We start from the raw sequence: 19933 nt of genomic DNA, 5'->3' as shown, positions 1-19933 counted from the left end.
CCAAAAAGGCTTGGAAACCTGCCAGAATCTTGAAAGCCAGCGCCCACCGTTACTTGAAGGTGGTGAGAAGTGCTTTAAAAACTAGGGCCGCAGAAAAGGCCAGAACTCCGCAAGCCCTTGTTTCGGCAGATCCCTGAGGGCTGCACCACGGACAGGAGGGCCGTGAAGCCCCGCCAGGGCTGGAGAACTCCCAGGAGCACCGGGACACGGAAGCGCGGCTCCTTCACAAGCTCACTCAGGAGCCCGAGCAGGCCTGTCCCACCCAGTGTCCTGGCCACAGTGGGCGAAGGCCAGGCGGCTCCCATGTCTGGCCAGAGAGAAAGGCTTCCTTTTTTGGCCTGTACCATCAACCTGGGTAAAGCTATTAAACAGCATTTGGCAAGAGTGTTCCGCCCATATTTTGGGGTAGCCAGGGGCATGCACTCAAGCACTGAGCCCGTGCTGGGGAGAAGCCACAGCACCCAAACCCTGGAGGAATGCCAGCCACGCCGTGTCCCCCGTGGGGCTTTCTACACACAGGAAACAGACAGGAAACAGAACATTTAGGACACCTTGCCTAGAAGGATCTTCTCCTCCCAGATTTCTAGTTCCTTCTCAAGTGAAGCCAGGCAGATGAAAGTCACTGTTAGGTATACAGTGAGTAAGACCACCTTCCTGAAATGGAGTAAGAGGGTCACCAAGGAAATCCGCAATGTACCGGAGCAAGGCCAAGCGGTGGGGGCTGGCGGGCGGACTGACGCGTCTGTCCTGGCTCACTCTAGCAGGACCTGTCGTGCCTAAACTTCAACCGTCCTTCCCCACGGCTCTCGTGCCCCGCGTGGCGCCGAAGGCTGTCCAGCACCCAGACGGCAGGGTGGGGAGGGCCCCCGGGAGGCTCTGCCTGGGCTTTCCCACGCTCTCCGCTGCGGCGGCATCCCTCACGGAACACAATGCCCAGCGACTCGCACTTGCTCCGTTGAGTTCTCCTGCTACTTCTCACCTGACCCGCCGGCTCCCTCCACCGCTTGGAGCCTGTCTGAACCCCACCTGGCTTCTGTGCTGACTCACACGTGGGTCCATCCAGGCTTTAAGACTCCCACCTACTGCCCCGCCATGAGCGGTGGGGGCTGCTTTACCTGCTGGATCGAAGTGGAGCTCCTCCCCACGTTGTCCCCCTCACTGTCATGGTCCCCTGGTACAGCACAGCTCAGCTTGGGCCATTCTTAGAAGGGAAAAGACCCTCGAGGGCATATGTGGACAGAGCCGGTGGCCCAGGTGTCAACAATTACCACTTAAACAGAAAACCTGAAAGCAGTCCAGCAAGATCACCCCTTAGGCAACTAAAGGGCCACTGGGCAGGGCCACGGGGAAGAGCACGGAGCACGGGCAGGACACCACACTGGAGAATCCCAGGCTCCGTGGGTGAGGATGACCAGCCTGCTTCCTAAGCCTCTGCCCTAGCCGGAGACGGAGAAGACCCCACCGGCTTCAAGGGACAGGGGCCTTCCAAAGAGATAAGGAAGCCCAGCCCAGGGCCAGTGTCCGTCAACCACTCGGCCAACGCGAGACATCATTCGATTCAGCACTCGGCTCCGGGACAAGGTCATGGTCATCAGCATCTTCCAAACCAAACTCACCTCTGCCCACATCCCGAGATAAATGGTTCCCATTTGACACAGGCATGCGATACTCCTAACTGGGTCCCTGAGCCCCACACGCCCCCATCCTGCCTGGCCCTCACCTCAGTGCACCCTGTGCCCAGGCTGTGCTCAGAAAAGGAACAGGAGACCAGGGAAAGCATCTAGAACCCCGGCCTTCCCTCTTGGCAGTGCTCCTCTGACACAGATGCCGCCAACCAGAGCTCTCTGGAGGGTGCCTGTCCTAAGCACACTGACGACAGAGCCATGCTAACAGGACAGGTCGGCACCCCGGGGCCTGCCCACCTCTCCACGGCCCCCAGGCACCCCCCCATCCTGCTGCCCGTCTGAGCCCCAGGGTAGGGCACCCAGCCCACAAGACTGGCCCACAAAAACGAAACTCAAGCCAAAGCTTCAGAGAAAGCTCGCCCCAGCTCTCAAGGGCCTTGGGTGACATCCCCAGGGAGCCCATCAGGACCTGAAGGTCGGTGGGTTCAACCCCAGGCAGACCTGTCTCAGTCTGTTCTCCCCTCCCGCTGGACACCCAGGCCTCTGTCACTGCTGGGGAGCATGAGTCTGAGAGGGCAGTGACCCTTAGTCACGGGACCACAAGAGGGATGTGAGGGCATGGAAAGGGGGTGCCAGGGCTTTCCGTGATATCCACAGTGTGTCCTCTTAACATCTCAAGTTCAAAGGCAACAGAGAGGGAAAGGCCTCAGGCAGGCATGGAGCCTGAAAGTTCATGGAAAAACCAAACTCCTGCCTCATAAAATGGACCTGCCTGGATCACAAGTCCTCCCAGCCGGGCGGACGGACACACGCCCACAGAGGTCACATGCCACGAGCACCCTGGGCCCCTGTTCCAGAACGACAAGGGCAGGGCGGTTGGTTCTGTGTCCACACCTGGTCCTCTGTACCAGCCCCCGCTTCACACTCTGGCCACCTCGACTGGTCTCTCCACTGGGAGGGTGAGACCTACCACCCCCAGCTAGGACCCTCACTCTTCAGGGTCCCTCTGCCGATGTGTGGGACAAAGCAACCCACAAGACTATGGAGAGGGCAGCAGGGTCCCCCCACAGACTGGGAAGAGCCAGGCGATCTATGTGCCTGGGGAGCAAGGTGGGGAGCTGGAGGGCCAGCAGGGGTGGGGTGCCAGTGCTGCAGCCTTCCGCCTCGGAGCACGGGGGGCCCCCGGGGGGGACCTACCCTGTGTCGGGATGCCAGGCCAACACTGCAGTGTGCAAGCCCCAGGGGCCCAGAACGGCGTCCCCCCACCCCTCTGCCGCCCAGACTTTAATTGTCTACTCTCCCTGGGAAAGTCCAGCTCATCCCGCCCAGATCAGTACAGAATTCCGGTTTGGCCATTACATGGGGTAAAGAGCAAGCGCAGGACAATGTCCCCCGGAAAGCAGAATGTTCCGTGCACGTCGGACAGGACAGAGGGGACACGATGCGATCGGAGATGCCGCCACCCCAGTCCAGCCAGGTTACGCCTCCCCAGGACTCAGTTCTACTTACGACTGCCTAATAATAAATAAACCATATTAATCAGCTTTGAAACAATTAGCCTTTATTCAGGGGAAGGAAAAAAACACCCCGACAATCCTGCAAGCTAATTCTTTCTAGGTCCCTCTCCGGCCCACACTGGCATCGAGACACTTAGGGTCAAATCAACACTTTGTTATAATCCCCTCGATGTCCCAGAGTTTCAACTTCAATAAGAAAAATGCCCTCCAGGCAGGAACTTTACATACACAGTCTTTGTGGCGAATGTTTATGGAAATTTTGTAATATTAAATACGTTCAGCTGGTTTTAAGTTTTAAGAAAGTAAAGGCCCAACAGCCAAGATTTTAGAGCCCTTGTCTTCACAAGAAGGGCAGCCAGTGGAAAACTGTAAGGGGAGACTTGGAACGCTGCCATTTTTTTAACGAAAACAAAATAGGATATTTTCTCCGTGTTGTCTCAGATGTAGTCAATTAATTTGTCCCTTTCTCTGCTCTGTTCCCAGATTTTTCCTTCTGTGCCCTAGAAGCCCGCGTATCTGAAACAGGCCAGGTGACCAGGGGAGCGAAGCCTTGTAGCGCTGGGCAGGTGTGGCGGGAACGCCCCGTCCCGAACGGCGGGTCCACCGGGGAAATAAACAAGGACACGGGCAGCCAGGTGGCAGGAAGCCTGGGGACAACTGCAAAAATGACCACGGAAAGCCAATCGATCAATGGGTGCGGCTGCTCAGGCCTGGCAGAGGCCACGGTTTTGGGGGGGAAAATAAAGATCCATAAGCATCAACCCACACACGCAATGACGTCATTTTGTGTAGTCAAGCTGCGTTCCCACACCCCAAACTGCCCAGCTGGCCAAGGGAGGGAAGGCAGCTGGCCTGAGCTGTCTGACCCTCGGCTCACAGAAGCCCGTCGGAGAAGTCAGAAGACACCATGAAGCTGCCTTGTTAACTCTGAAAAGACCAGAATCCCTCTCGCAGGGGGCCGAGACCCCCTCCAAATCAGCCTGGCTCTCAGGAAAGCCCCGCCTCGGAGGCCTCTGTGGAACGTCCCAGGACCCACTTTCCAGCACAGGAGGACCTTGGATAATCCCACACGGCCAATCAGACACCTGGAGCTGGCTTTTCACGGTTCCGAACGGTAACTGAAGAGGAAACCTACAGGCCGAGGCACACAGCCTTCTGTGTAAGAGGGCCTGGAACCTGCCAGAAAGGCAAGCAGAGACGGGCTCCCTGAGGGCAGATCCCAACTGGTGGAACCTTCCCGGCCATCTGGAAGGCAGGCCCTGGCCCGGGTGTTCTCACTGGTAGAGTGGCAAGCCCCACAGAGGAATCTAAGCTCCTTTCCCACAGGCACCCCATCTAACCCCAAGTGACAAGGGTCCGGTGGGAAGCAGGAAGGGGTCTCCTGATGCTTGGTCCCATCGCAACATCAAACCTGCAGGCTGATGGTCTTTAAAATAAAATCAACCGAAGACAAGGTGGAACTCTGAAGGGTCAGCGAGATAAACCACTACACACAGCGGTGGGAATGGCAGGGCTCCTTTTCTGGAAAGTGAGATTTCATCCTTCACCCCACTCTACCCCCAGGTAGGGTCAGAGGAGAGACCAGCATTTACATAAAATAAGAAACCATCTAAGATGCCCCCTCCATAGTTAGGTAAGTCTCACTCCTGGTAAACAACCTGTATTTGCTGTACCTGTGCATCTGACAGTACAAGACCTGTACCAACAGCTTATATACTTTTAGAAAAAAATAAATACTTAACATAGGAAAAATACTTATAGGTTAAGCGGAAAAATATGAAAAATGCAGAATAATCCAATTGTAATTTTAAAATATTCCTTAAATGGTTTTCATTTTCTGCATGTATACTTCTATATAAGAGACAAAAATTACATCCAAAGGTTCTTTCTCTATGCTAAGATTAAAGATGGTTTTTTAAAGGTCTTTTAGATCATGAAAATCATTTAATTTTCTTCATACTCGCCTATATTTCTCCATGCCCTACAAAGAGCAGACGTCCCACAATCTGGAAAATGCACAGTGAAGACGCGGTGGGCGCTTCCGTCAGGAGGAAGGAAGCTGAAGCTGGGAGGACAAAAGGGGGGTCCCCAGGTCACTGCAGCCCGCTCCCTCGGGGGGGTTTGAAGCAAGTCAGGTATCCGCCACATCCCTGAGCAAGTTCGATCTGTAACACGGTGTCCCTCTGGTGGATGCTGATGCCTAGTTTGAACTGCAGTGGCCCAGCCACCTGGAAGAATTGGGGGGCGGTGGGGACACCAACAGTGATTCCCTGGGCCCCGATGGGGAGCTTGCCACCCCATGCATTCCTGGGCTGCTGGAGAACGACACCGCACCAGCGGCAGGGAACAGAGCAGACTTCTCAGCAGTCTTGGCCAAGTTCCTGGCCATGGATCAGACTGCAGAGGAACAAGCACCGGGAGGTACTACACGACAGAGAGCAGAGTCCTCAATCCCTCAAGAATGACTTACATGAAGAGTGATCGGCTTTCAACATCCACACAATCCACCAACTGGCTCCACGCGGAAATCAGAGCAGGGCAGCAAAGCTGGGTAAAATTTAGGCAGACGGGTAACCCCTGCTCTCTCCCACCTCGGGCCCTCACCCCAACTCTCTATGTACTATAGAAGCCAATCACAGCCATACCAGCACGGACACAATCCGATTTTTATGTTGGAGAACTGGGACTCCAACCCACAGTCAAGAGCCTTGGCAGGAGGCTGTGTGCGGTCCTGGACACCTTCCTCCACTGAGCCCAGGGGGTGACCGTCGGTTCCTCGTTTGTGGGGTTCCTGGGACATGGCAGGTGAAGCCCTCAGGCTGGCTGCAAGGCACACCAGGAAGCCCTATCATTTAACGGATACTTGCTTTACCGACAAGACTGTGTAAATGCAAGAATCCAAACTCCTAGAAGGAAGTAAAGAAGGAAAAAAAAAAAAGCCCCACAGGAAATTGGGTTCCGTTTTTATTTCAAAGCAAACTTATTCATACCCAAACCTCAAGGTTCAGAGAGGATTTAAGTGTAAAATGAAGAACATCGCTGCCATCAAATGGAGCAGCTGTGGTACCTGCAACAGAGGGAAGACTTTACTCTTTAAAATCCACGTACGAGGTTGGGCGCTTGGCAGAGAACCGCACGTGGGGAAACTCTGCAATACAGACCCGAGTGAGGCCCCAGAGGGCGAACTGAGGACTGACTTGGGCATCCAGAGTATACTTCCTTTAGAAGCAACAAGCTTTATTTTTAAGAATAAATTAGGGGTGGGGCGCCTGGGTGGCTCAGTGGGTTGAGCCTCTACCTTCGGCTCAGGTCATGATCCCAGGGGCCTGGGATCGAGTCCCACATGGGGCTCTCTGCTCAGCAGGGGGCCTGCTTCTCCTCATCTCTCTCTCTGTCTGTCTCTCTGCCTATTTGTGATCTCTCTCTCTGTCAAATAAATAAATAAAATCTTTAAAAAAAAAAATAGAATAAATTAGGGGTGTTTGGGTGGCTCAGTTGGTTAAGCGACTGCCTTCGGCTCAGGTCATGATCCTGGAGTCCTGAGATCGAGCCCCGCATCGGGCTCCCTGCTTGGCAGGGGGAGTCTGCTTCTCCCTCTGACCTCTCCCCTCTCATGCTCTCTCTCATTCTCTCTAATAAATCAAATCATAAAAAAAAAAAAAAAAAAAAAAAAAAGAATAAGTCAGAGTGAGAGAAGATCTTCTTGAAGAAAAAAACCGAAACCCAGATCCCCTGCCCCATCAGAGACCAAGGCAAAACGGAGCTTGCCTTGGTCCTTTCCACTCCCTGCCCCGACACACCGGCAGAACACAAAAGCCCCGAAACAGACCAGACAGCCTCTTCACCTGCAACCCCGGCTCAGACTACGCAGCCTCATGATCCCTGATCCCTGATCCAGATGCCAGACCCTCTTAATCCAGAGGAATCCAGGGTCAGGAGAGAAAAACCAAATGCCAGCCTAGCCCAGGGGTCCCTTCCCCAACTGCAGGACCCCATCCTAAGAGCCAGGTGGGGTTTTTTTCAGCGCAGGTGCCTTCCAGGTGCATGATCAACCTACAACCAGCAGCAAGGCCGGCCCAATAGCCTCATCTAGGAAAAGGAACAGAGAAGTCCCTAAGGAGCATGTAAATATCACCTATTGATTCATACGTATCAGGTAAATAACCCTGGGAATCCCCAACTCCCTTCACACACACCTCGTTACTCAGCTGTGTTTCATTAATTCTCAAAGTACAGACCACCTTTTAGCACGGATGGTCACAAGGCCAGTAACTGCTCAGGGCTGTCCTCTCTCACAGGATGACCGTGTACACACACACGTACACACACACACACACCTGTGTGTGCACAACACTGTACACCTGGGCTTCCCGGAGGGATGGCTGCTCAGCGTCCCTCTGGAATTAGGTTCCCAGGACATGTGTGTTTACAGTAGTCATGAAGGCACGCCAAAGCCACCCGGGGGGGCGGGGGGGGGTGTGGACTCCCGAAAGCCCATGGATGCTGCCTTCCCCTCCTTTGTGCATCAAGTCTGAACCCCACATGTCACTATTATCACCATGTGACTGCTAAGGAAATAAAACCTCAATATTCCATGATCCGAGACCCCAAGTTGGGTGTCTTCACATCCCGCAGCCAACGAGCACGACGCAAAGGCACTCAACACAGATGAACAAAACTCCCAGGGGGATGGCAGCTCCTTCTGGGGTTACCCGATCCAGCCAAGGCAATGCGGCAGAAGTGACTCACGTGTCACTGCGAGGTGGTCACGGGGTGGGGGGGGCACACAAAGGGGAGGCTGGTGATGCCCAGTTCCTCTGGACATCAAGCAGCTGGGTGGAGGGGAGATGGGCGGGGGCTTCAGCACTCGGGACCCCACAATGGGTTTCTTCTTACCCATTTCTGGTCTAAGACTGGGTCAGAAATCTTGGGGATGGAATATTCCTCATCAATAAGAGAACACACCAGTGGGAAGTTGAATGACCCTCCAAGGGAATCGTGCCACGAAAAAATTCAATCCCCAAAAGCCACGCATTATCTGACTCCGTGTATGTAACATCCTCATGTGACAAAATTAGATGAAAAAACAGATTTGTGGTTCTCAGGGTGAGAAACTGAGAAGAAAGCAGGACACTCCAATCCTTGAACGTGCTCTGAGCAAGCCAGGTCTTGGCCACCGGGACAGAGTGTGGCTGTAAGTGGACAAAACATGGGAGGTCCTTGGGGCCATGGAACTGTTCTGAAATTTTTCTTTTTTAAGAAATTCATTTATTTGGCAGAGTGAGAGATGGAGATTGAGCACAAGAGGCAGGAGAGGGAGAGGGAAAAGCAGATGCCCCACTCAGCAGGGAGCCCGACGTGGGGCTTGATCCCAGAACCCTGAGATCATGACCTGAGCCGAAGGCAGACGCTTAACGACTGAGCCACCCAGGTGCCCCGGCACTGTTCTGTACCTTGACCACAGAAGGGAACGCTGGACCCAACACTTTGTGGACGATGACATAGAAGTAAACCCACCCCCGAAAGAACACGTGAGCACTGGGGAATCTACAGGCTATCTGGGATCCATCGGTATCAATTTCCTGGTTGTGTTAAATGCTACTATTATTTTGCAAGATGTTACACTGGGGAAGACTAGATAGGGTATTATTAAACTAAATGGGATCCGAGGAGTACTTCAAAATAAGTTTAATTACAAAAATAACCAGCTTTGTCCTGGTTTTTTGGTCTTGTTTTGTTTAGTGGGGCTTATGTTGACCATAGATAGGGTAAGTCCTTTCTTTTGTGGACTGCCCTGTTTACAAAAAGGAGCCACGAGGAGCCAACACTGGGAACAGGACTTACACACTGTCTAGGGCCCACGAGCAAGCCTGCCTCTCAAGAGCCAGAGGTTCCAGCCCCTGAACCCTGACCTTCTCCACCACAGTCCGCAAAGATGCCTTGTTATGTGAATTCTTTCCTGGGAACAGGCAAAAGTCACTGGTTTATCTAGCCCTGGGAGCTGGTCTGTGCTGGCGAGTGGGCATTCTGGTGGGGAACTAAATCCAGGCCTCACTGACCCAGCCTGGCTGAATCGAAACTACAGCCCGCAGGCTGGAACAGGCCAAGACTGTCCCTGGCTGATACACTCGGCTATACACTGGGCTGGCCACTTTCCAACACCCAGCTCACTCAAAGAAAGTTCTGGAACTGAAGTGTCCCAGCAGATCACCGGGGTCAGCCGAGCCACCTGTCTGAGTGGACCCACGGCGACAGTCCTGCTTTACCAGCAGTCTTCTAGGACGAAACCTGATCACACTGTATCAATCTAAAGGTCTTTTGTGGCATTCTGTCCGTCCTCCAGAGATCCCCTGTTGCCTCCCTTTTAAGGAGAGCTGGCATACTCACTCCTCCCGCTTGCGGGTAACTCCCTGCTGATTCAAAGAACCCAAGGAAGCAAATTATGGGAGCGTCTTTACTGTTTCTGCCTTTATTGTCTTCGGGGCCATAGTTTTTTTCAATTCTTTCAATGGGAGTTTATCCTTAATGTCTCCCGGAGAAAGTACAAAAACATCTCCCTCTCCCCAAAATGTACCATTAGATACAGAGTACAGCGGAGAAGGATTTCAATAATACTGCTATTTTTTTCTGCTTCTAGAAACCTTTAAATAGCCACTAACTCAAAAAGCTGAATGTTTTCAAATCGCCCAACACTGCCCAGCTTCAAAGCTGCAAAGGAAATAACCAGTAACTCCTCCACGGAAATAAAAATTACATTCGACGCAAATTAAATATATAATTTGATTAAACATGTTTATGTCTTTGTGATGACATTTAAAATAGAAGCAATCATTTTCGTTCTTAAAAGAAAAACTCTTTCAAATATAATTCGAAGCTGTCAAACCCACCTTCGGCTACAGATCTCTTAAATGTCACATACCTTCGAAAGGGGATGGCGGTTTCCTTTTAAATATGCAATCCCAAGCAGTGCGCTCCGAATCAAGCACGTATTAAAACACACTGCTGGCATTTACCCTGATTAAGTTTAGCCTCCGTGCCCCATTCCTGATGGACTTGCTTGGGCCCTGGCCTGTCTCCCCCACCCTGCCCACTCCCCTCCCCATACTACTCAGGTTAGTGCCCCGTGGCTGGCTGCAAACCACAGGGCCCAGCACCAAGTCTCGCCCCTAAAGCCTTAAGGGGGGGCGCAAAGGTATCTTCCTGTGATTCCTACAGTTTTCCTCCCAGATATGTCGCTGAACTCTGTGTTACCCAATTTTGGCATGGCATCAACAGCCCAACTGTAAAACAGTGTTAAATCAGATGCAAAGAAAACCCCGAACTCATTCTCCCAAGTCAATGACCTACATATCCAATTGCTTATTCTCCAACTCAGTAGCAAACACCGTGCTATATTTAAACATAGAGCACAGATATAGCTTTCTTCTGAAACGTTAGGATACAGACAAGCATTCTACTCGAGCCCTCCTCTCCTCAAGTTAAAGACTGTAACCCTCGTTAAGATCAACTGTGGAACTCTGAAGGGACAAGCGTGGCTCGTGTCTCCGTTATTTTAGTAAGGTAGCAAGTGTCATTTTTGTAAAAAGCCAAGTGTGAGCAGCATCTCCACTGGAACGTAAGTAAAATGAAGCCTGGTTCACCCCTGTCTCCCCAGTACCTGGCAAACAGCTAGACGCTCAGAAAGAAAAGGAATAATGACTTCAAGTCACTTCAGCGTGGGTAACAAGCATGTTGCATACCAAGTGTCCAAAGGGGATGCAAATGCCCCCTGTTGAACCCTGACACCCAGATAATCTTGCAGTCAACAGGGATGACAGCAGAAGGAGCAGAGAGCTCACAGAAGCTCTTGGCAGGTCAGCCAAATACAAGGAGGCATGGGCAAGTCAAGCCCCCATAGCCGATGCTGCAAGAGGATAGGAAGCACCCAGGGAGAGGCCCCTGGGGGGCTCAGCTGTCCGGCGTCTGCCTTCAGCTCAGGTTATGATCCCAAGGTCCTGGGATGGAGCCCACACTGGGCTCCCTGCTCTGCAGGAAGCCTAGTCTCCCTCTCCTACCCCCCATGCTTATGTTCCCTCTCTCACTCTCTGTCCAAACAATAAATAAAATCTTAAATTAAAAAAAAAAAAAAAAAAAAAAAAGAAGGCATCAAGGTAGAGGGTTTGAAAGCCAAACAGAAAACCAATCAGAAGAAACAGCCAAACAGAAAGCCAAACAGAAAACCAATCAGCCCAACACCTCAACAGGTGCCTCCATTCTGGGAAGGGAAAGCTGCTGGTGACGGGGGCGGGGTTCAGTAAGCAAGAAGCCCAGGGAGCCTTCCAAACAGACTGCAGTGCAGCGGGGGAGGAGAGAACCAGGGGGACCGGACACACTTGACAACCACGGTCGAAACCCAGGAATCCTTCCTGTGGCACCTTCCTGCCCTGTCCAACTGTGTGTGGCAAGGCACCTTGCCCCTCAGAAAAGCATCTTCTCACAGGTATGGGAGAGGAATGCCACCCACATACACCAAGACCTTTTAACTCAAGTTCTTTTTTTCCTAACTCAAGTTTTAGTTCCACTTAAAAATAGGCGATCACGAACATTAAAGCCAATCCCCAATCCTCAAGTGACCATTGCTTGACAGAAATCAAGAGTGTGGAAGAGGAAGAGTTACTGCAAAAGGGCTTTCTCCTTTTCTTTGGACTCAGGTAAAGCTCCCTTCAATGGGCAGCAAACTCCAGCCCCACGGCAGAGAGGAAAAGGGCCAAGAAACACGACTCATGAGGCCAGACTCTTCAACCTGACCCATGACACCAACGGGGAAGATGGAAAACACGGATGGGCTGAAATGCTCAGTGGGGCAGTCTTTCAGTAAAATGTTTTTGTACCCTTTGGCTACACCGATCCTTCTGCAAGGTTCCTGCTCCCCTAGCCTCCTCCTCAGAGGAGCCTTCCCAGTTAACACCACTGTCGTTCCCATCTCCCCAGGCCTTGCCCACAGAAGTGATCAGCCCAGTTCCTGCCGGTCCTGTCTGGGGCTTCACTAACCCTAATCCTTTATGAGCCTTGCTGCCAAGCTTTCCTTCCTATCACCTCCCCCACTGCCATAAATTTATTCTCCTCTTTCTCTCTCTCACAAACTCACACACACACACTATATATATATATACACACACACATTAAAAAAAGCTGGTGTGGACTCCTGATGGTCAAAACTAACAGCCCTTTTTCAGCTGTCATCTAGCTCCCTGGCTGGTAGACATACCCCTCCCCGCCATACGTTGACTCTCTACCCTATGCACCCAGATCCTGTACCAACTGAGAAGCAGGTACTATTAAGAGAGCCAGATTTGAAGATAAATGAAACCTAACCTTGCCTTCAAGGAGTTTGAACAAGGAACAAGAACAGAAGGCCAGCGCTGGAAGGAGAGACGGCCCCTCCGTCTGAATTCCCATTTGGATGCTCCCAAGTCCATTTCCTTTGGCCAGTCTCCCCCAGGAGCTCGCATGCACCTCACCTGCCCACCCGCCCTCAAACTCAGCTCACCCCCATGACGGCCCGGCCCTACCACTTGGGAGTTCCGGACTCTAACCAGGCCAGCGTCTACATGTGTCCACCTCTCTGTCTGACAGATCAGCGAGTAATCCCCACGTTACCCCTATATGCCAGTCCCGGGGCAGGAAGTTAAAACTCCTAACCATCATCTCTAAAACATCTATCAAGAGGCCAGCAGAATGAGTTTTTGGAAGAGAGCATGAACCTCATCCAATTCAACTGGTCAATATCAACTGGCCTTGTCCTTGAAGCATTTTAAATTTCATTCCAAATTAAATGACCACCTTAGAACGAGGGCTCCTCACAGATCGGCTTCCTCTAAACTGTTCCTCTACATGCTTGTGATTTTCCAGTGGACCCAGGCACAAGCTGCAGCCTGACCTGTGCTACCCGACTTTGGTTGATGGTAACTCTCCATCCCCTGTACCAGAGCATTTCTCTGTGATCAGCTCAAGGGCACAAGTTTTCTCCCTAAACTCAGAGAGCTGTTCATGGGCCAACTGTCCTGAAATTTATGTTTGTTGTATTTGCATTTTTTATCAACTCTGGTCCTTCCCCAATTTCATCCCCTCTTACAGCAGAGTCTATTTTCCTGAGTCCTCAAAGTACTTTCTCGAAATGGGTAGGATATAAATAAGTAACTGGAATCCACTCAAGGACTCATTAGTACCCCTTTATTATAAACCAGGTCTTCAAACGTACTGGTCCCAGGGAAACTTGGGAGAAGCTTCCCCAACGCCCGAGAAGCCAACACACACAGATTGCTGGGTTTTACAGTGCTCGGCTCACAGGGGAGCAGATCTGCATGGAGGGGTCCAGACCACCACCTTAACCAGTATCTTCACACTGAAAATAACTAAAAATGCATATGTTACTACGTGAATTATCAGTGGGTTCCAGAAATCAAGTGTGGGAATCCAGAAATGCCAACAGGTAGGCACAGATGTTAAGAACCAGGAACTAAAGAAGACCTTGACCCTCACGCTTCATTGAAGAACACACCATCTGGCAGGGAGGGGAGACCACAAGGCAAGGGAGAGCACAAGGGGGGGCCATCAATGATCATTCCGAATATCCAGGGAAAGCCAAGACAAGCCAGCCCCCTCTGAACACAGACGGCACAGCTACTTTCTCCAGAGCAGTGAACCCCACAGCCCACCCCAAGCGGTGCAAATGGGGTAGACTCTGCATCTATCTTGTTAATGGAAGGGCCAAGGGCAAGGCGGATGCCCCCCACCCACTGCACCAGCCTCCAGCAGAAGGCTGGCCTTCTGTTAAACAGCTTAAAAAACAGCTCCATTTCCCTACATGATAGGTAGGGTTATAAAATTTCATAACTGCTTTAGAAAACTAAACAATGTACCTATTCTGTGACCAGTAATCCCATTTCCAGGAATTTACCCAAGAGAAATGAAAATGTAGGTCCATAAAAAGACATGTGCAAGAACGACCCCTAGCAGCTTTAGTCAGGAGAGCCCAAAGCTGGAAACAGCCCAAGTATCCATAAACAGGCACATGAGCAAACAGGGTGGCAGATTCCCACCAGGGAATCCCACTCAGCCACTAAGAAGGGGCAGGTGACTGCCCCAGATGAAACATTCAAGTAGCTCAAAAATACTATGTTGCTGTAGAAAAGGCTTTTGCAAAAAAGGGACATGTGGTATGATATACACGAATTACATGTATGTTACATCGTATTGGTTTCACAAACAAGCAAAATTAATCATGGGGGCGGTTGGGGTTGCCCGAGGTGATCGGAGAGACGGGAGTGCGGACTGCCTGGGAAGGGCCAGGAGGGAAATTTCTGGAGCAACACCATGTTCTGGATCTCGAAAGGGCACAGGTGTGTGCATTTGCCAATGAAGCAATCGGCATCCTTGGGATCTATGAATTTCCTTTTAGCACATGCCCCCCCCAATGTTTCACCTCAAAGATAAATAAAACAAAGAAGAACCACAAGCAGGTCCCTGTCAGGTAAGGAGATGCACGCCCAGGTAAAGGTGAGCAGGATCCGGAAAGGCAGCCAAGAAATGTAGCCAAGGAAAAGCCACGCTGCTAGGCAGAGGGCGGGAGCATCTGAGCCCTCGGGTTGGGGTGGGCACGCATGCTCACAGCAGAATCGTGTCCACTCGGGGAGCCTTTCATGCAGGTCTGTCCACAAAAGTCCTGTCTCTGGAATGAGGCACACAGGAACCCTGAGGGGCAGGGGCCATTTCCCCATCAAGAGCAGGAATCTGGGCAGCCCAGGTAGAACGTCCACCCAAATTCAAGTGTGGGAACCACATAACGTCACGCAGTCATCCACGCAGTCCACAAGCAGACTTCTGAGTCCCAGAAGGCGAGGCTGGGGGCTTGCTTCGGACTGTGTGCCAGTGCGGGCTAATAAACCCGGAGGCCCCCACCCAGGAAAAGAGCCACTGTCTGAGTACAGGGTCAAAGGCGTGCCCCTGTAGTGTGGGTTCCTATGGCTCCAGGCAGGCAAGGGGAAGCCCAAGGGCAGCCGGCAGGGTTTTGGGTCCCTTCTCCAAGCCTCTTCGGGGGCGGCACACACTTGTGGGCATAAATAGCTCCCAAGGAGCCAAGCGATGACCAGGGCCCATTTGGAACACTCGTGAATGCCACCTGCTGTCACCCAGCCGTCGGAAGGGCCATGTCCTGTCAAAGTCGGGACTCCTCCGTCTCAAGGTGTGTCCCCAGGACAGGTCACATGTGGGCTTGACATACCAGCTTCTTGTATCACTCAAGAGGCTTTTAAAGGATTAAGCCTAGAAAATGCATGTGAGTTCCTGAGCGAAACAGGGCGCGCAGACCCTCCAAAGGCCGCCCCCTGCACTGTACTTCCAGATGCTTCATCTGGACGACGGGCAAAGGACAATAAAAGCACGTGTGAGAGGCGGGAACCGTGAAGCAAGGGCAAGGAGCCGAACCCTGATGGAATTGGACTTGGGCTGCACCTGGAATCCCCAAGCACAGGCCCCGCATTTTGAGTCAGGCAAGCTGCACTGGGAGAGAAGCATGGCTTGCTGCCCAAACTAGAAGAAATTCCTGGGCACGATCCCTCTGACCTACTTTACAAAGTCTGATGTGCGTTGAGGGTGGATCCTCCACATACAAGGCCAGACAGACGAGCTACGCAAGACTCCTGGGGAAGGGAGTCAGAGGGAGATTCGGGTCGGGCTCCTGCAGAGGACACACGGGAGGAAGGAGTCCAGGCAGGAGCAACCTCCACCGGCTGTGCAGCTCCAGGCCAGAGGGGACCGCTGGGGCAGAGCTGGTAGGCTCCCGGTCTGACAGGGAAGGCCTGGGGGGCCGGAGTCAGCTGGGGGTCCAACTGGTCATTTTGGCTCAGGTCATGTTCGGGCTCCAGCCTCAGCAGGAACTCTGCTTGAGGGTCTCCCCCAACCCCCATCTCAAATGAATAAATCTTTAAAAAAGGAAAGAAGGATGGACGGAGGGAAGGACGAACAGAGGGACGGACGGAGGGAAGGACGGACGGACAGAGGGACGGAGGGACGGACGGACGGAGGGACAGACGGACGGAGGGACAGACGGACGGACGGAGGGAAGGACGGACGGACGGAAGGAAGGACGGACGGAAGGAAGGATGGAAGGATGGATGGAGGGACGGAGGGAGGGACGGACGGACAGAGGGCTGGCATCACCTCCATGCTAGGCCCCCTGCTGGGGGCAGCCCATGGGAGCCGAGGCTCTGAATGCCAAGCCACACTCCAGATGGCCCCCCAGTGGATTCCATTCCCAGAAGCTGTCAGAGGCACCTTTTCATGGCTGCCACCCATACCACGACCCCGCTACAGTTTTACCACCAGAGACTTCATCTGGAACGCTCCACACACTGACCATCCACTCTCAGGGCCACCTGGCTGCATCCCACAGCACAGGGGTAGCTGGCATCTGGCAGGTGTGAGGCAGGGAGCCTTGCAAGGATGCCCACCCTCCGGGACTCACAGCCTAGCAGGAGGGCCCCCCAGCCCAACAGCAAACAAGATGGGGTGGGAGACGGGACTCTCCAGGACAAAGCCCGTCAATGGACACGAGGTGGCTGCGATCGGGAGAAGGAGCCACCTTCTCACAGAGGCAGAGTGTGACGCAGGGTTGGCTTGGATGAACTATCAAGGTCATCAACTTCCTGAACTAGGGTGTTACCTGTTACCAGTTACGTTCACACTGCTTCCACCAACCCAGATCCGAGGGTTTGCTCAGCACAACACGAGCTTATTTCCGTGTCACACAAGGACCAGTGTTCCTGACCACCAGCAGCTCTTCACAGGGACTCAGGATGCTAGGCGATCTGCTAAACAGTCAAGGCAGAAACCGAAAAAGTGGGTAAAGCACACTTGTTTCTGAATTACTTCTGCCGGGACGGGACACCTATTTTGACCAGGACTCCACTGGCAGGTATGGTCCTGGGCCTTCAGGGAGATGCCCAGGTGGCCACCAGGCAGCCACCCCAGCCTTCAGTCCCCACCAGCGAAGGGAAGCGTGGGACTCCAGTGGACATCTGGTCATCTCCTCTACACACACCTGCTAAGTTGGCCTCAGGACAGGCTTATTTGGGGAGCAATACAGGCCTCTGGTTCTGTGAACATTAGAATCCAAGGATACTGGACCATGGGACCAGACCTGAAAAGAGATGCCCACTCTAGAAACACAGCTCTTCCATTTTCCTGGGGCCATGCAACCACAGCATCGAAGTGGAAATCTGGTCGCAGCTTGACTTTCACTGATCAACTTAAAAAGTTCTAAGTTTTATTGGAAAAGGCCCAACCCTAACACTTTCAAGTTTGCGAAATGCTTTCATGTTCATCAAGTCTAAGATACCATCAAACCTGATACCCAGCATTATTTCATAAACCACTAGGAAAGAAAAAAAAAAAAAAAAAAAAAAAAAAAAAAAAAACGAAAGAAAGAAAGAAAAGATACCGTCCATTCAACTAAGGACACAATCCATTTCGTGACTGTTCAATCCGGGAGATGTTAGAACGGTGAACACCAAGGAAATAACAATGTTGTTTCTGTTGAAGTCTTCCAACAACCCAGGAAGGAGGACAGACATCACCATCTCATAGACTGGGGGCCCCAGCCCCTGTGCTGGGTTGGGTAACCTGCCAGAGCTTACGGGGGGGTGCGGGGGGGGGTTCCAACCAGCCTGACTTAGCACCTGCACCTGTGTGGAGACCCAGCCCATCTGCCAATTCTCCCAGACCAAGCCACCCTCCAGCCCTCCAGTATCCTCACACCCATACAGGCTCCGCTTCAAATGGCAAATCAAGCACCTTGGATAGAATATTCTTATAAACTCACTTGAATTAAAAAAAAAAAAAAACACTCCACTAAAATATGGATTTTCATCTGCATAACACTTTATCAACCAATTCTGCAACATTCGAGTGAGAACAGATGATGTACGGAAACATCAAAAACAAGGATCCGATCTGGTAAACAGTTGAGCGCTATTTTCACATCATCCTAATGAATTTAGTTTCAATAAACGCAAATCAGCAAACACTCTGAAAATTCTAATGGTACAGCACAAAATGATGCTTTGAATGACAGCCCCAGAGAGTGAACTCTTTTCAGCAAGTGACAGATGCCCCAAAAGAAAAATCAGAATGGATGACTCCTTTCAAAGGGTTCCCTTACGGCAGGCGGGTCTGAACTTGGCCCTGGGCACGCTGCCCACATACAGCTCCCTGGACTGTGAGGGAAGCCAGTGGAGGAGCTCTAGCCCCCTGGATCCTGCCCAAATGGCTCAATCTGATAGCAGGTGCCTGGCGTGTGCAAATGTGTGTACAGCAGGTGGGCCAGCCGTCAAAAGACGCTGCACAGATTTCTGGTCAACCTCTTGGCCAGAGGCAGGCTCTTGCCTCTCGATCCATCTCGGCAGGGTCCCCAAGTGCAGGAAGTGTCTGAGGATACGAATGGGACACGGGCCCAGATGGGCCCAGACTCCCCCAGGGCCCCACTCAGCTGCCTGCCCACCCTCTACGCGGTGTCCGAATCCCGTGTGCCTTAAACCTCAGCAGTGACTCCACGAGCACTTTCTATAGTGCCAGAGTGCAGTGAGCAGGGGACGGGGCAGGGGTGGGGGGTAGCATGGACACACACAGAGGCAGCTCTTCTGAGAGCATCTGGGTAGCCTTCCTCACCCTTCATCTTCTCCATCTGGAAACAGGGGCCATGGTTGGTAGGCTGTCCTTAGAACACATCTGAACACAACTGTCGACTACAAACCACCATAAAAAAGACTGGACTGGTCTTTGGAAATGACGTTTTTACCTCAGACAGTTAACAAATTCAGAATTGTTTTTACAAAAAGGTACCCCGAAGTCTAAGGGCTTCCTTAAAAAAAAAAAAAAAAAAAAACAAGCAAAGCCATCTCTCCAGACTGGGAGCTCCGTGTGGACAAGAAAGTGGCTGCTTCTTACTGTGTTCCTCCTGGAACCTAACGTGTGGGAATCCACACATTAACTGAATTCTGCGCCTGACAGAGACTTCCTGGCCGTAGCCCCAAGATTACAGGAGTTCATTTGTGTCTGTTTTTTTCTTTTGCGTGGACAGTGAAGTTTGGTTCCAAAAAGGCAAATAAAAAGCATTTAAGACCTTCACTGGTATGATTTTAAGCGCGAAACAAGATCAGATTTGAAACGCATGTCGGCAGCAGGAACAAACACAAGCATCTGAAAGCCACAGGCACGGTGTTTTCTACTTGCTGTGGGCCCACAGGATCTAGGCAGCCCCGCCGGGCAGCCCCACACAGCTGCAGCCCTCACAGCCATCACGTCCTCTAGTCCGGCGGCCCCTCCGCGGGTCACGGTCAGGACGCCCGACTCACGGACCGGAGACGGGGGCTCGGAGCCTCGTGCCACAGTCCACGGCAGCAAAAGCAGAGATTCAAACTGAGCTCAACTCCAGAGCACCCAGTGGAAGGCCACTCGTGACCTGCCCGGCAAAGGCCAGCAGGGCAGGAGGAATACGGTGAAATGCGATCAGGCTTCAAGATCCCCACGGACTTCCGCTTCCCGCCACCCCTCCCCCCCACCCAGGTGGCCCAAGGGGGGTCCCCAGCTGCGTCCTCTCAGCCCAGCCCCCTGGCTGCCCCTGCCCCTGCCCCACCACACCAGAGCTTCATCCAGGATCTTGGGATTATTAGAATCTCAAACCCTTTCCCTTTCCTAATAAAGGGGAGGCAGCCAGATCACATCCCACAGGGGGCCATGGGACACGGCCACCCA

The 19933-nt window shown here is 52.3% G+C and overlaps 1 protein-coding gene across 4 annotated transcripts in view; it reads right to left on the bottom strand.

Annotated features, from left to right (window-relative positions):
- The window catches only part of CTBP2 (C-terminal binding protein 2), a 154217-nt gene that overhangs the window by 109186 nt on the left and 25098 nt on the right, over window positions 1–19933 (bottom strand). Inside the window, exon 1 of one of the 4 annotated variants that reach the window (XM_045069022.1) lies at window positions 16845–16867. The exons of the other annotated variants lie outside the window; for them this stretch is intronic. The gene's annotated coding sequence lies outside the window, so the exon portion shown is untranslated. Of the gene's footprint in view, window positions 1–16844; window positions 16868–19933 lie in introns of those variants that run through there. 4 annotated transcript variants of the gene reach the window in all.

Source organism: Mustela putorius, unplaced genomic scaffold (genome assembly GCF_011764305.1).
Source record: "Mustela putorius furo isolate JIRA1106 unplaced genomic scaffold, ASM1176430v1.1 tig00003909_pilon_pilon_pilon, whole genome shotgun sequence".
Taxonomy (NCBI): Eukaryota; Metazoa; Chordata; class Mammalia; order Carnivora; family Mustelidae; genus Mustela; species Mustela putorius.
Note: the sequence above shows the minus strand (reverse complement) of the source record. Positions and strands in the feature narration are given on the sequence as shown.